Genomic DNA, 18,199 nt, shown 5'->3' with positions numbered 1-18,199 from the left:
ATTGACAGCATCCTTATTCATCTTGGGAATGGATGAGGAAAGATGGAGATGACGTTTTATTGAGAAACCCTTTATTTACGGAATGCAAAGTCTACAGATACAATGAACATCCCATTGTCGATCCACCCCTGCCATCTCGAAGCCTGGTTCCTATTTGCTGCTCTCTTCAGAAACATAACTTGAGAACCACATATTCTAGAGTCCCAGGTCTGTGATGCATAAATGTCGGCCTGGGGGCCTATTTTAGTCTCAAGGATATGACGCATCTCATTTACAAGTTTCATTCGTTACTGAAAGAGGAATAAATACTTACGTTTTCTTTTTAATGAAGAGGATTACTATTCTATTTGCTGTGGTTTTAGAGGAATGGACGACGGGAGGTCTTGTCGTCCATTCCTCTAAAACCACACTACGTTATACCTACGTTGCTCGTTGCAACCACGTTCCTAAATACCCCTTAGCAGCCTGGAGGAATCCGCTGCCATACTTTTCATTCCAACTCGTGATCTCTTTTGAAACAATATGCAGAGAGAGAGAGAGAGAGAGAGAGAGAGAGAGAGAGAGAGAGAGAGAGAGAGAGAGTAGTATATATAGAGAAAGGCAGCTGCCATTCCCCACATGCACTAAATCTAAATGAAAGGGAATAAAGGCAATGGCATTCATGAGAGCCAGCCCAGAGAGATATGAAAGTCTAAGGCAGCGAGCGACGTGATAAAAAGGCCATTTACTTGAAAATCTCTGACAAGTAATGAAGGTCCCTGGTATTAAGTGTAGCTACATGGGTAACATGTATAAAGTAACGACAATAGCAAAGAGGTTACCTATAAGGAAAGTCGTTAGCAATTCAAGATCATGTTAAACAAATTGAATCACTGGAAGTTGTTAGTCATGTATATTTATAACAGAATTTGTAATTAACGAACTAAAGTAACTGGAAGAAAGAAGAATTAAAGTACCTGTGGGCAAATTTTCAGTCCATAGCCACCGCTTCTCCCAAAACTTATGTATTATTATCCGACCAGGAAATTAATTAATACCATACCAGCAAACTCCCCCCGTTAAACTCTTTGCTGGTGATATTAATGGGATCCATTGCCAATTAACTTGGCGTATAAATTGCCTCTTTACCCTGAGAAATGAAAGTTGGTCGAGAAGGAGAATAAGAAGCAGAAAAATAAGAAAGCGAAGAAGACGAATGTCTCATTGCCACAGCTGGAGGAAAACAAGATCCAAACGCAAACGCGCAGGAAGAGATAATGGAAACGCCCTCATGAACGTAAAAAAAACTAGGGCCCTTAATTTTTTAGGCGGGAAGGAAAGAGCGAGAAAGCGAGAGTTAGTTTGTTGTGGGGACTGGGGTCTGGTGTTGTGGTGGGATGGGGTAGGGGGGATGTGCGGAGAGGGAGTAGGGGCGACCTTCCGCGATTTTATTGTCCGTCTCCGAGTGAACCCTGGTGAGAAAGAACGATTTATATCTTTGCCTATTTTCGGGAACTTCCCCGACTAAGAACCGAAGGTTGACATGATTGTGACCTTCTTCTTGTGGGTTGGGCATGATTCCGTTTTCGGACAGATCGAGTCGTTGTCTTTGCATTGTTTTTCTCTCGAGACTTCTTTCTTGCAGCTGTCATTTAAACTCGGATAAAGGAAGTGTCCCCCTGAAAGTAGTGGCGTTAATTCATTTGCGTTCGCCTGTCCTGACCGAGATTCTCTGACGTGTAGTAAGATGTATCTCTTGTGTGCTTAGGCATTCACGTAATGCGTTTGAGCTCAAGGGAATAAACTGGGCAGAGATAGGAGGAGTTTCATATGGTCGAATTGAAGAAAAAGTGTACAGGTTTATTTTGTGAAAAATTCTTGGATATGAATATGAATGATTTACTATAATGTATATATTTGCAGTAAATATTTGGTGGTTCAGTAACTTTTGTTAGTTTTAAGCTATATTATATATATATAAATATATGTACTTTCATATAACAATGTAAAAGGATTTTTTGTAATAAAATGATAAAAAAGAAATTATACTCTGGTTAAAAGTGGATCATGTAACTTTCCGGTTTTTGTTTTGGTTTGGGGGGGGGGGGGGGGGGACTGACGATGCTGTCAAAGTTAATCACCTAATTTTTTTTAAAGAACAAATAAGAATAATACAAATTGTACCGAAGCGTGCTACGCCTTATGTATATATATATGTATGTGTATATATATATATATATATATATATATATATATGTATGTATATATATATATATATATATGTGTGTGTATATATATGTATATGTGTGTGTATATATATATATATATATATATATATATATATATATATATCTATATCAGGATTAAAACTGTAAAACCAGCCTTTCTACAAGCAATTAAAAGCACAAGAGCGCATGAACCGGTAGCAAGAGGCTAAGTGCTTCATTCCCCCTCGTCCTGTCTGAAGCTGTAAATAACATGCTTATGTCTTGGATAAACTGCAAATATTTAGAGAGAGAGAGAAAAGAAAGGGGGATGAGATTGGTGGGGGGTGGATATAGAGAGAGAGAGAGAGGTGAGGGTGGCTTTATTACCGTTCATTATTCTCTTTAAGTGTCGTCTGTGTTTACTAATTTCCTGGGTGTATGTGAGATATTAGGGTGAGGGGAAGAAGGAGATTTTAATGGCAATGAAAGTTAGTTTTAGAGGGTTACAGAGACACTCTTTCAGGCAGAAAATAAAGAGGGAAAAAGGAGGAGAATGGGCCATGACCCTATCCGCTGAGCTCAAAGGATTACATGGTTAGGGCTTAATGAATGTGCAACTAAAAGATGACATGAGAGGGAGGAAGAGCGAGAGACTCTCTCTCTCTCTCTCTCTCCTTCTCCATGTCTCTGTTCTCGCCCAGTCTTTCTTTTTTTTTTTTCTTTTCACTTTACCCACTCGTTCTGTAGGCTGGATTTTCCAGCCTCATTTGGATTTATTGCCTCTCCCACCAGAATCCTAAGATTTGTCGCAAGCCGAGGAGATGGTCACGAGACTTGAAATGCCAACGGGTATCTGGCATTCCTTGAAGGTCAACCTTTTGAAGGTCGACGTTTTGAAGAGAAACCTTATGAAGGTCATCCTTTTAAAGTTCGATCCTTTGAAGGTCGACCTTTTGAAGTTTGACCCTCTAAAGGTCGACCTTTTGAAGTTCGACCCTTTGAAGGTCGACCTTTTGTAGTTCGACCCTTTGAAGGTCAACCTTTTTGAAGTTCGACCCTTTGAAGTTTGACCCTCTGAAGGTCGACCTTTTGAAAGTCAACCTTTTGAAAATCACTTTTTGAATATAGAAAAGGCGTTAATTTCTCTTAGCTTGGTAGAGTTCAGAGGTCTAAACCAGGCGTCCTGTTCGCTTTCACACCTCACCATACCTTCTCGTGTCCTTTGGACAAGGTCCTCAGCGGCTTAGGACTTGCGTTAATTGAGGTCACTCTGTGGTCTTTGGGACAAGAGATTTTACTACTGCTTTCCACAGTTCTGTTCAAGTTTTGTCACTATATATCATTCATTTATCAATTCATTTATTTATTCATGTAATTTTTTGACTGATTGATTTGCTAGACATGGCGTCGACCATATATTCAACCCTGTTCTTTCAGAGTAATGATTTCAACATCCTCTGTTTTCATATTTCTAGGTGAATCCCCTTCTCACATTCATAGGAAGGATGATTTACGCAATATATATATATTTTAATGGCGTTGAGCAATATACCTTTTACCTAGGAATGGTTTTGTTTTCTTATTGATGAGGAGATTGACAGCATCCTTATTCATCTTGGGAATGGATGAGGAAAGATGGAGATGACGTTTTATTGAGAAACCCTTTATTTACGGAATGCAAAGTCTACAGATACAATGAACATCCCATTGTCGATCCACCCCTGCCATCTCGAAGCCTGGTTTCCTATTTGTGCTGCTCTTCAGAACATAACTTGAGAACCACATATTCTAGAGTCCCAGGTCTGTGATGCATAAATGTCGGCCTGGGGGCCTATTTTAGTCTCAAGGATATGACGCATCTCATTTACAAGTTTCATTCGTTACTGAAAGAGGAATAAATACTTACGTTTTCTTTTTAATGAAGAGGATTACTATTCTATTTGCTGTGGTTTTAGAGGAATGGACGACGGGAGGTCTTGTCGTCCATTCCTCTAAAACCACACTACGTTTTACACTACGTTGCTCGTTGCAACCACGTTCCTAAATACCCCGTAGCCTGGAGGAATCCGCTGCCATACTTTTCATTCCAACTCGTGATCTCTTTTGAAACAATATGCAGAGAGAGAGAGAGAGAGAGAGAGAGAGAGAGTATATATATAGAGAAAGGCAGCTGAATCCCAAATTGCTCCGCTTTAACAACATCAGTGATCAGAATATGCAAATCGACTCGGACCAGTTCTGAAAAAAAAAGGGCCAAAACGCCTGAGTCCCATACGCCGCTCGTAAACAAACGGATAAACTTTCGCCAAGTGTATGAATAATGGAAGTGGCTCTCATCTGCATATCCGGCCTAGCAAGGTATGCCGTTGCAAGCATCACCAAGCTGGTATTGTGGAGTCAATTGGGGTCTTTGGAGGACAGCAAGCAATTTCTGACGGTCCTGACGTCGGGAATATCACCCAAAAACGGGGACGACGAGATACTCTGAAGTAAAATTCTTCGCAAAATGAAAGTCAAGCATCCCTCGATGTACTGAAGTGAAAAATCCTGACCAGAGGTCAGTTTCTCAGCCATTATTTGTCAAAGGAGCTACGTAAAAGCAATAAGGGCGTTAGCTCCCCTTCTGCTATTTCTAGTAAGGACAATTCGTGACTTTTATAAAGGTGAGGAATAAGAGCCTTTGATGTATTGTCAAAACCACAGGGGAGAATTGAAGGTACCAAAATCTGCCAAGTTCTGAGAGCTCTTCTTTCACTTCCTTGGCTTTATAATGCATGATCTATCTTAGAATACTAAGAACATTAAATTCAGCTCATAATTTCTGTTAAAAAATGTTTATACCCATAATCAACTAGCAGTAGACCTAAAGTTCCTTTCTTTGCTAAATAAATCTCGAGCTTCTAATAACGCTTTCTCTCAAGATCATGTGTTGACAACTGACAGCTCTACATCTTGACGTCATTTGAGATAAGTCACTGCTAAATTTTTGTTCTTTTGTTTATGGATGCCAAGAAATCGAGTCACTCATAGACTTCAAATTATGGAGCTCTCTGACCTCACTGGTCGTCGAATCTGTCTAGTTTGCTTTCAATATTTTGTTGCATCCTAGTGGATGAAGACTCACGCTTTACATTAGAATCTTAATTTATTTTTATTTTTAATGAATTGTAATAATTTTTGCAGTAGCGTAAAAAGTTCGTAACAGACTTCGGTATATTGCTTTTTCGAATGTTCCTGATAATTTTTCTTTGTTTACAATAACAGTTTTGCTGTCTTTCATAACTAATTTCGCTTGCATGGGTCATTTTTTTGCAGCCTTGTTAGAAAGATAATATTTGACATGAAATTACAGAAATCGTGTTTTAATGTTCAAATTAACAAAAATTACAAAGAAACTTCTGTTACTGGTAACGTTCACTTTACTTAATATATTCTGCGTCAGTGACGTCAGTTCCAAAAAGGCTGATTCTCAACAGGATAGGCACTTTGATTTCACGTAATTGTTAGCGAACTATGCGTCTCTGGTGCAAGCTGAGTAGCGTGTGATCTGGATCAATCATCATTGAATTATCTGAGAGTGACTCTGGACATCTAACATCCGCACATGATCCAGTTTCAGCAAAATAAAGATACTTTTTTTTAATTAGACTATAAAAAAGAAAGCCTTTTATAAAAAGGATTGAAAGATCCAAAATAAAGAAAACTCTTAGTCCAAAAATAAAAAGTTTCAGGGCAAAGAACATCTTTGTTAACAAATGAAAGCTTCAAAAATAAAGAACATGGAGGAGGAGGAGGAGGAGGAGGAGGGAGGTTCATCGAAATGAAACAAACCTTTTCGAAACAGTGTTCATGTTTTATTTCACTAGACTTCGTACGAGACAATTGAGGTTATGTATAGGAGGAGATGAGAAAACTTTCCGAGTGGCAGCAGAAGCAGAACTGAGACGGGGCCCCTTGCAGTGGGCCGTTTTCCAGTGGGACAAGTTATTTGGGAGAACATAAACTTTAATTTTTTTTTTTTAATTCTACACAAATCATACTTTTTAAACATTTTATTGGGTATGCCTTCAATGAAATGTGCTTGTATATATATATATATATATATATATATATATATATATATAGATATATATATATATAAATGTTTTATATATATATATGCAATATATAGATATATGTATATAGATACATATTTCTATATATATTTACATATACATACATGCACACATATTATGCATTAATACACATATCATTCAAGGACCCATAACAAAACATTTTCTTATTACATAATGTCAGATTACAACGTCGTAAATACACAGCATGAAAACAAACAGAAATCATTCGAATTATATTTTATGACATTTAAATATTTAGAATCAAATAACATCAGATTTTTTAAAAAAATAATTCTTAAGGTGACTTTGATTACTTAACATCAAATAACTCACAGTTTAGTCAATCAACCATTCGAACGAAATGTAAAAATTAATAACAGAGGTTCCCTGTTGCCCTACGTAAATAGTCTCAGACACAGGAGAATATGGTTTCAAATGGAAGACAAGTGTTTCACGTAACCATGCTTTTTTTTTTCTTTTTTGCCTCATTCGAAAGCGAATGGAATTATTGTCCTTATCGACTCGAACGGCTCCTGTCGTCGTCTTTGTAGGACGCTATTCCTTCGTCCTGCTGCTACCTGACTTGAAGGTACTTTAGCTTACGCGTCCGTTGTTACTTTTGCTTTGACCTCTTAGAAGTTCCTTTTTCTGACAAAAAAAATTTTTTTTTAGTTTCCTGAGAGAGAGAGAGAGAGAGAGAGAGAGAGAGAGAGAGAGAGAGAGAGAGAGAGAGAGAATTCTTGACCCTAAAGAATTTGTTTCCTAGTATCCAAATATCAATGCCAAAAGCTAGTGAGATTTTGGCAAGATCATTATAATGTAAACACGACTGAATTAAATTACTGTGTAAGAATTACATTATTTATTAGTGCCTGTAGTGTATGGTATATTTGGTTAATCATCAAATTTATGAATATTATTCTTTATTTGAATAATTCACGTACTTCTCTTATGTCATTGCATGAAAAATCATTATTCTTTCTTTACATCTCTTGATTTTTAAGCTTGGCTTCTAGTAGTTATAATTTTGTAGATAATGGATTTTTATGTAAACTTACAGCGATATTATAATACTGGAAATAATGGAATGAAATGAGAGAGAGAGAGAGAGAGAGAGAGAGAGAGAGAGAGAGAGAGAGAGAGAGAGAGAGAGAGTTTAAGGCCATTTTATTTTTCCACCCCCACAAAAGTCAGGTGACAGAAAGACGACGCAGCCGAACGAACGAATAATAATAATAAAAAAAGTGGCGATGAGAGAGAGAGAAAGAGAGAAAAAAAAAAATAGACAGTTCTCATACAAACTGTCAAAATGGGAAATATATAGTTAATGATAATGACTAGGAAAGGAAACACTCAGCCATGTTATCAGTCAATTCGGTCAGCTAACCCGACAGAGAAAAAGATTTCATTATTCACTATTCCGAAAGATATCATTTTCCAAAAAAAAAAAAAAGAGAGAGAGAGAGAGAGAGAGAGAGAAAGGCTTCGTTCCTTACTTCCCTTGGGCCGCCACGAGAGATATAATATACTATGTACAGTAGCTTATTTACAACGTATGTAACATTACGCTGGGATTGATAAGAGTACCCGGATGATCCTTAGAGTATTTACAGTGTCGTACAATATTTTTTTTATTTTTATATCTGTTATTTGTTAGTATTAGAGAATGCACATAAGCACAGGACATTGATTAAGGATGATTTCCGATTAGGAGACGATGCCGTCTCTGTGTTATTATATGTATGTCTGTATATATATATATATATATATATATATATATATATATATATATATGTACGTATGTATGTATAGGCAAATGCCACGAAGGAAAGGGGGAGCAACGGAGTAGTTCCTAGGCCTTTCGACGCTCGGTCCTGGCAACCACTCCGTTGCTTCACTTTTCCTTCGTGGTATTGGCCTGTATTTATAGTACATTTAATCACGTTCCATATCTTCGTGAATCCGTTATATATATGTATATATATATTCATATATATGTGCATATATATATATATATATTTACATTCTTATATATATACATACATACATACGTGTATGTTGCGTATGTGCATGTGTAAGTGTGTGTTTATCACTTATCTATTACAATAAAACCGCACTCATGGGGGGTGAAATAAGACCCCAATCACTTACGCATACAACCACAAACTGCTGAACTGATAACGAACAGCGTTACAGATATCTTCCAGTACTACGTCAGACGCTTCGTATACACCTTCACAGAAGGATCATCAGAAGCATCAACTGCTCTAGTAACCTTAACCTCGTAAATACCATCTCTATCGTTGGCACTGTGGTCCTTGAATTTTAACACTTCCACCGTCTCAGGTCTTCAGATTCATCCATTCTTTCCTTCTTGGCTCTCAGCTTTTCTATTCTCTCTGTACGACCGACCTAACGCACTCTACTTTTTTTGTATTTTCACCTTTGGTGGTCTTTCGAATGCATGGTAATAATAATAATAATTCCGTTATGCTCATCTTTCAGTCCTTCTTGGTTTTTTTTATATATGTATTTCATTCATTCAGTTCTCTTTAATGGCGTTCATAGTTTTCATTTAATTCGCATTATTTACCAGATGCGGGCACACACGGAAACAAACGTACACGAACATATATAATCATATATATATATATATATATATATATATATATATATATATATATATAAATATACATACATACACGCACATACACACACACACATACACACACACCATGCACACAGGAATATTCAACTGTAAATGAGTACGCTTGCATACATGCTTCCTCACACGCTAGTGGATCTTCAATAATATGTCCCGTTAGTAATTAATCTTAAGATAGCAACTGTACGGATGTGAAAAAAAACATGTGCATCATAGCATCTTCAGATTATGTACATTTAGGCATGGCCATGCGCATGCAAATATTCGAGAGAGAGAGAGAGAGAGAGAGAGAGAGAGAGAGAGAGAGAAACTGACCAGAGTAATTTCACGGAACCACACCACGAATCGTTTTATCTGCTTCCTTTTTCTTACCATTAATAGAAGTCAATATGGAGAAAACATGAGAAAATAAGCACCAATGCGAGAATGTATTGTATACACTATGTATATAGTCAGCCATATAATTCAGCGGTTATTTTATACATAAATGCATCTCGAAGATTCATGAGACCTATTCATAACAATGATTAACGTTATCCTAAAAGATAACAATGGGGACAAGTTTCATTACAAAACTTCAGTTACGGCTAGGTGACTGTCATTGCCTAAGGAGCCGCTCTCGCTTTCCACTTCCCTAAATAACAGTCATTAGCATAACAACAGCGCCCCTCGTAGCAGGAGGGCGTTCGCCAATAGGCAGCACAGGGCGAGGGAAGTCCCCGCCGGCGTCGGAGTCCTACAGGATGAAGGGGGCGAGGCCGAGAAGGACGGATCTCCTTCCAGCTCGAAGTTCAGCAGCTTGTTGTTGGTGTGGCGCTGGTGATGGTTGTTGTTGTTGTTGTTGTTGTTGCTGTTAAGGTTGTTGCTGTTGTAGAGGCTCTGCGAGGACTTCCTCAAGTCCGACAGCTCCTCCTTGGCGGACGTTGAAACCTCTGCGCGAGAGAAGTTTGAAAATGTCTTCATCAATAGTCCTGTAGTGATTTACTCTGTATTGATACACAAGCCACGCCCACTAAATCTAGCATAGTTGCCTAATGCCTCCAGAAGATATCTTAATAGTTTCATATTGATTATTGATTCTATTTGATGTATAAGCCATGTCCTTTTCATTTGGTGCAATTGTCTAATGCCCATTGAATACATTTTAATAGATGCCTATTGATAATCATGCCACGTTGGTACCCAAACACACCCTTTTCACCTGCCATAGTTGCCTAATGTCTCTACAAGACAACGTTTTAATAGTTGCTTATTGATAATGATACCAACTTGATACCCAAGCCTAATGTCTCTAGAAGACAATTTAATAGTTGCCTATTAAAAATTATATCCAATGGATACTCAAGCCGAGCCATTTGCGTAAGGTTTAGTTGCTTAATACCTCTGGATAACATTATATTATTTGCCTATTAATAATGATACCCCACTAATACTAAAGCCACGCCCATTTCATTTAGTATCATTGTCGATTGTTTCTAGCAAACGGAGGTTCAGTATTTGCTTATTGATAATTTATTGTTTGGAACCTAAGTGATCGCTAAGTCCTTAGTGGATGCAGTCTTTTATATATTTTTCTCATTTCCTATTGCAAATCCTGTCCTACACTAAAATTAGATGTATTATTGTAACTTGGACATAAGAAGGATTAAACAAAACCGAGCATCCTATTGACAGTACAGGAAAATAATAATTTCTGTCTTTGTGGAGCCAAAAATACAGTGACAGAGGTGAAAAGTATGAAACTACTCCAGTTTTACCAGACAACCCACGTACACAACGTACCTAGTAACATTGAAAAATACAATATGAAATACGTATTACTAAAGACGTCAACAACGATGCTCATTCAAACTCAGTAAACATGATAAATCTTCAACTATCTCGTCTCAAGGTTTGGTATAGCTTACTAAGACGTACTTACGCTAATACAGATGTTATGTCCACTTAAATAAAAAACAATAAAAATGATTAGATCCTGATATACCTTTTTCTTTGCTCCAATTAACAGCTGAGAGTGGTTTCCCGTAAGACTTGTTTTTCTCCTCACGGCCTGAAAAATAAAAACATGTTACCTTATTAAGACTATGTCTTCCGGTGCTCTTTCCTCTTACACGTGTGTGTGTTTTTTTTTTTTTTTTTTTGCCCAAACAACAGAGGAAAGTAATATATTTGACAAAGGAAAAAACAAATATATATTTCTTGTTATTGTTGCCTGGAAGAAGTAAATTATTAAAATTAATCTTCAATCATCCTGCAGCAAAATACCTGATCTCAAATATCACATTAAAGAATGAGAATTTGTTGCTCTCCTTCGACCAAAGGTTTCTCTTTTTCAAACTGTTTTATAAAAAAAAAAGATTATAATTCTTTTGTTAGTCAGGTTTTACAATCGAGGAGAAGAATAAACTGATCCGAAAGTTTTGCTTAAAAAAAAGAGAAAAAACAAAACAGCTAACTGAATTAAACGTATGTAAATTTAATGCAAATTCAGTCTTCGTAGAATGAATTATTTCCAAAGTCTTTTAGACGGAAAACCAATCCTGCATTAGTCCGGAACTATTTCACTACTCCTCCACAGTCACTACTGAAGAGTAATTAATCAGTATCTTGTATTATATAGACAATAAATACCTTTCAGCTTCTCTGTTCTTTAGTATTTTTGGATAAACTTTCCATCGAAAACCTTGAATACTGAAGGAAAATAAAGACAGAAAATTACTTGGCTACAAGACTTAATTCAGTGCTAAACCAATTGAACATCATGAGATTTCTTAAACGTCTATCCCCTAACATTTAGAATAAATTTTCCGTTGAAACCCTTGGATTCGGGAAGGAAATCAAAAGAGAACTTCTCGTTTCCCAGAGGGTTCTAATCGAAGAGCACTCACTCTGCACCCTAGCAAAATACACATTTCACTGAAAACCTCGGATTCATGAAGGAAATAAGCGAAGAACTTCTCCTCACCTAGAATACCTAGGAATATACCTTTATGAATGGAGTTGTGGTTGGGTTGGATGGGCACTGACGCCGAAATTCGGACCACCTGCTCGGCTCCACCTTGGCTGTTGTTTGCGATGCAGTTGTACTCCCCTATGTCAGCCTTGGAGACCTCCCTGATGGTCAGCAACATGTGGGTCTTGTACTTCTGTGACCCCGGCACCTCCTTGACCTCATACCTGGAAGAAAGAGGGGAATTATGCCCCGCAGGGTGGATAGGGACGTCAGGGCACCTCACCGTAAGCATTACTTCAGGGTTCTGTGAGGCGACCTATCGGCCCCTAGCTACAGCCCCTTTCATTCCTTTTACTGTACCGCCGTTCATATACATTTTCTTCATCTTACATTTGTCAACTGCGAGATTTTCGTCCAGTTACACCTTTCAAGCCTTTTTTGCTCATAACTTCCCTTTCAGCGCTGAATTTTGGCCTAAATTTGATATTCCATTCATTCAAGTTATATACTATATATATATTCTCAGTATTAAGTTGTTTCCCTAACTGGGGTGGTTTCAGGTGACAAGACATTTAGCAGTCACTTCAACATTCGTACTTTACATTCTAAACCCTATTAAGTAGATAACTCCCACTAGGTTAGCTGCATCTTACAATCTTACACTTACACAGGAGGCTCACTAGCAGCATGTCCCAACCCCTTACACAAACGACGCTGTTCTTTTCGTATCTATACTCGACTGATTGTCATATTTACTGCATTGTGCATTATGCAATTTAAGATCATTGCGATATTATATTTAACTCATTTTTATTTTTTATAACGATTTTTCAAGACAATCCTCTTTAACATATACGGAAAAATGTTGACGCACGTAGATTTAAAGTACTTGACTAATTTCTTAAAACCTAGAAGAGTAACGTTAATTTTTATGTGGGGCTGACTCCTCAATATTATATCGAGGCTTAGATATTCATTTGCCGAAAATTGAGACGGAGAAGGATATATTTTGTTAGTCCACGCCAACATCATCAATAATTATACTACCACTACTGAAGCAGTCGAAACGCGTCCGTATTATCATTATTATCATTATTATTGGTTGCAGGTCCACAATATATAGCATGTGGACCGATACGGTGTTTTTATATTGCATATATATATATAAATATATATATATATATATATATATATATATATATATATATATATATACTGTCTGTATATGCACCTATAGAGAATTCTGGTATTACTCACTTCTTATCTGTATGTGAACCTGAATACCATTTGGCCTCATCCAGTAATTGAGACCAGGAGGCCAGGCTTCGATGTAACACTCTAAGGTGACGTCTTGCCCTATATGTACCCCGAATCAGTTGATGTGGGGCATAAACTGTGGGGGATGACTGTGGGAAAAGCAAGAAAAAGGGTTAGCTTGGGCAACATTTCACACTTCATGTACGTAATCTAAGTCATAATCAAGTATATATCGGGCCGGGAAGTTTTATATTTATAAACTCTGAATAATTATATCATTGTTTCTTCGCCTTTTGCATAATGTTCCTGTACATCATAATTTTTTTTTATAAATCTTGTGAAAATGTTCTACACCATAAGATTAATATTACTATATATATATATACACATATATATATATATATATATATATATATATTATATATATAGTATAGTATCAAGTAAATAATATATATATATTATATATATATATATATATATATATATATATATATATATAATTAATATTACTCGAACACTTATCTCCAGAAAACAACATTTTTAATGTTATTTCCGAACTAGAATTTACCGAACTAGAATTCAGCCTAAAGTTCTGTGTCAGTTGTTGCAACTAAAGAGGTCATCAGCATATTGCAATAACAATCTATTTCCTGCAATATAAGAAAATGCTTTTAAACTTAATTTTCCCTCAATTAGTTCCAGAATATTTTCATTCTTGTGTTAACTATTTAATTGAAAAAGAATATTATTTGTTGCCGACTCAGTTTTGTACACAACTAACTGAATTATTATAATGTTATGTTTCATGCGAATTTCGCATCACAACAGCATCTGTTAAAACCTTCCATTATTTTTATCTCACGTATGTCATGTTATGTTTGCTCAGAAAGAAACATAGTTTATTATATTCCAAGTTCATTTAGTAACGATTTAAGGGCCCCACAAAAACACAGATGACATTCACGTAATAATAATAATAATAATAATAATAATAATAATAATAATAATAATAATAATAATAATAATGAAAACTACCTCATTACATCACCAGCTGAAACCCATTCAGATGTTCTAATTATCGCTTCTTTAATAACTATCCAGGATCCTGAGTTTTAATCAGCATTTAACTGGAACATTCTCCTCTCATGGAATCTCACGGGTGAAAGAATAAGCCTTCCCTCACTTTAAGGACGAAACAGAGCATCGTTTCGCAAGGACTTCCGACTTTAAAAGATTCAGTGGGTCTCTCTCTCTCTCTCTCTCTCTCTCTCTCTCTGTCATGGAGAGTTGCCCTTTCCCCGTCTCCTGGAATTGCCTTTCCAGCGTCATTGGAAGGTGACCTGTGGAACAATGGCAGTCAGGCCTCCGTCAAAAATGAGTGTCTGATAGAGTATGACTATGACTCCGAGATATCCGGGAATATGAAGATGAGGCTGGAAGGTGATGCTTTATGCTGAACTGAAATTGATACGCCCTTTCGCATTATATATAAAGAGAGAGAGAGAGAACTTAATCTCCCCTAGCATAAGGTGAATCCACACAGGAATAGTCAATACGTCAGTTGCTACCACGTCGAGATTCTAACCACTGAATTATGGATGAGATCCTTGTATAAGAAACTTTCACAACATTACTATCTTTGTTCTAATGGGTCCACAATAATAAAAATGTTGAAAGTTCGTGTATAATTCATAAACACTTTACAAAAGCTTTCGAACCCTTCTCTGGGTTTATAAGTCATACACCAACCTTTAACATTTTTATTATTGTTGACCCCTTAGAACATTGCATAAACTCTCGTGATGGAGAGTTTTTTCCAAATACCATCTTTATTTATCTGCAACTAAACCCAGGGCTCATCAACACTACATCGAAAACGCCCATACAGTAATGCACCATTCACACCTGTTTTGAAAGCAGCAAGTGATATTGCTCATAAAAACGAGTTATGCAAGTAATCAGAACACCATTTTTCCTCATTTCCTACAAAGTATGAACGTCATCAATCTGGAGCGGGGGTGATGTTTTACCCTTAATAGGACGGGTCAAAAAATCTATTGGACGACCTCAAAGTTTACCCGGCCTGAGGAGCTGCATATTGATTTTTTTTTCACCTGTCCACTAAGGGTTAAGGGTTAACGGCGGAGTGTTGGCAACCAACCCCTGTCGTGTCAAGTGTTACCAGTTACAAACCTGTCCAAAACGGAACTTCTCCGTAGGGTGATTTAGTGCACTATAGGTTTTACTTAAAGATCTTTGCATCCCTTCGGCTCCTAGCTGCAAACAACCCCTTTCACTCCCATTACTGTACACCTCCGTTCATATTCTATCTTTCTTCTAACTTTCCACCAATTAGAAGTTCCTCGTTGGACGAGTAGTTTCCGCGCTCGGCTACCAAATCCGGTGGTCCGAAGTTCGATTCTCGGCTCGGCCAACGCGGAATTAGAGGAATTTAATTCTGGTGATAGAAATTCCTTTCTCGATGTAATGTGGTTCGGATCTCACAATAAGCTGTAGGTTCCGTTGCTAGGTGACCAATTGGTTCCCAGCCACGTAGAGAAATATGTAATTCTTCTGGCCAGCCCTAGGGGAGCTGTTAAATCAGCTCAGTGGTCAGGTAAAACTAAGGTATACTTAACTTTCATCCAATTGGAAGTTCTCCAGTTACAGCCTTTGAACCTTTTCGCTGTCAGTTTCAATTCCAGTGCTGAATGACCTTATAGGGCCCACCGTTTGGCCCAAATTCTACGTTCCATTCTACACATATTCCAAAAACATGACTACTTACATTTAACTTCTACCTGACCCCAAATTCTACATTCCATTCTACACATATTCCAAAAAACACGACTACTTACATTTGCTTCTACCGTTTGACCCCAAATTCTACATTCCATTTTCTATACATATTCCAAAAAACATGACTACTCACATTTGACTTCTATCGTTTGGCCCCAAATTCTACTTTCCATTCTACACATATTCCAAAAACATGACTACTTACATTTGACTTCTACCATTTGACCCCAAATTCTACTTTCCATTCTATACATATTCCAAAAACATGACTACTTACATTTGACTTCTACCGTTTGACCCCAAATTCTACATTCCATTCTACACATATTCCAAAAAACATGACTACTTACATTTGACTTCCACCTCGATGCGTTTGCTGACGGAAGGTGGGATGCCGTTCGTCGCTATGCACAGGTAAGCCGCCATGTCCGTCCTGGTCAGGTGTGTCAGGTGCTAACAGGGGTCCTGCCACTTCCATCGCTGGGGGGGATCGAAGGGGATAAGCGTGAACAGAAGAGAAGAAGCGAACGAATGTCATTGATGGCTCAAAAAGCAAGGCTGGAGTACAAGAGTACTTATGTTATGAATAGCTGATGATTATATTATTTTTCTTCAAGTAAAGTTATGTATATATATAGTATAGTATATATATATATATATATATATATATATATATATATATATATATATATATATCTACATAAATGTATATATACACATATATACACATGTATGTATATATGCATATATTTAATGTATATACATGTGTGTGTTTTTGTGTGTGTGTGTATGCTGAAGTTACCTTTTTCTTTTTTATTCTTATGCTTCCTGGAAAGGTCATTTCTTATAACATTATGGTCCTTTCTCTTCATTACATTACGATATTTCGTTTTGTAAGTCAACTTTTAGCTAAAGAAGACAGGGATGATAAAATTTAATTATAAAAAAAAAGAGCCAAATAAAAGATAGATACTTTTCTGCCTCGGATAGGACAAGATGTCCCCTCCCCCCCTAAAAAACAAACACACACAAAAGGGAATAAAAAGGAAATTCGTCCATTCTAGAGGCGTTTATTGCTACACGAAGGAAAGCACTGTCCATCAGACGCTACGCTCATGGAAATCTCTTGTATATTTTTGTATATTTTAGACAGAGGTGGAGAGAAGAGGCACTAGGAAGAATAGCCCACAGAAAAAAAAAAGTTCTGCTTTCGCTCCTCCTTTGTCGTTTCTTAGCGTTTTTTTTTTTTTTTTTTTTTTGTTTCTTTTTTTTTTTTTTTTTTTTTTGTAATTCTATACTATCTACTAAACGCCTCCGGTAACTTAGAGCTTCAGTACGACCGGGTTCTATTTTTATTTTACTCTATATTTCGTTTGATAGCTTATTTTCGTTGTCACAAATGGTTTGATGGACTTTTCTTTAATTGCTCAGGCGAGGGATAATTCTACCTTGTTCTGACGCAGTTTGCTTCAAGAAATGAATTTTTCAAGAACAATACGCAAGTGGAGTACAATTCCAGATGGTATAATCATTCATCTCAGTAAGCAACGAGCAAAGTTATAAAAACTATCTATAAGAAAACTTTATTTATTTTGTGAGTAATATCTTTGGTCTGTAAATCCAACAAAACCAACCACATTTCACATTTAATTATAAATAGTACATTTAAAAATTTAAAAGCGCACGCAGGATTTAAGAACAAAAAACTATATAAATAAGCTGATTACCAATTTGTGTATATTGTACCTTTCCATCTATCTTTGTTTTCCATTAATGATTGATGAAACAAAATAAAGAATTACCTTTGATGTGATTTTCATTCGCTTTCGTCTTCCATATCTCAAGTTTACTATGACCTAAATTTTTTTAGGATAGCTCTATATAACTTCTCCTTTTTTAGAAGAGCTCTATATAACGTCTCACTTTTTTTTAGGTAAGATCTATATAAGTTTGGTTATCTAGGTAAGATCTATATAACTTCTCAATATTCTTAAACCATCTCTATATAACTTCTGATTTTTTTTAGGTCAGCTCTATATAACTTCTCATTTTTTGAGGTCAGCTCTATATAATTTCGAATTTTGTTTAATAGGTGAGCTCTTTATAACTTTCATTTTTTTATGTCGGTTGTATATAACTTCTCATATTTTTATGTCGGCTCTATATAACTTCTCACTTCCTTTCAGTCAGTTCTATATAACTCATTTTTTTTCTTTGAGGTCAT

At 36.6% G+C, this 18,199-nt stretch overlaps 1 pseudogene; it reads right to left on the bottom strand.

The window, feature by feature from the left end:
• Positions 1-8,176: 8,176 nt before the first annotated feature.
• LOC135225583 (lachesin-like) overlaps positions 8,177-18,199 on the bottom strand; it is a 317,204-nt pseudogene continuing 307,181 nt past the window's right edge.

This window comes from Macrobrachium nipponense, chromosome 13 (assembly GCF_015104395.2).
Source record: "Macrobrachium nipponense isolate FS-2020 chromosome 13, ASM1510439v2, whole genome shotgun sequence".
Taxonomy (NCBI): domain Eukaryota; kingdom Metazoa; phylum Arthropoda; class Malacostraca; order Decapoda; family Palaemonidae; genus Macrobrachium; species Macrobrachium nipponense.
Note: the sequence above shows the minus strand (reverse complement) of the source record. Positions and strands in the feature narration are given on the sequence as shown.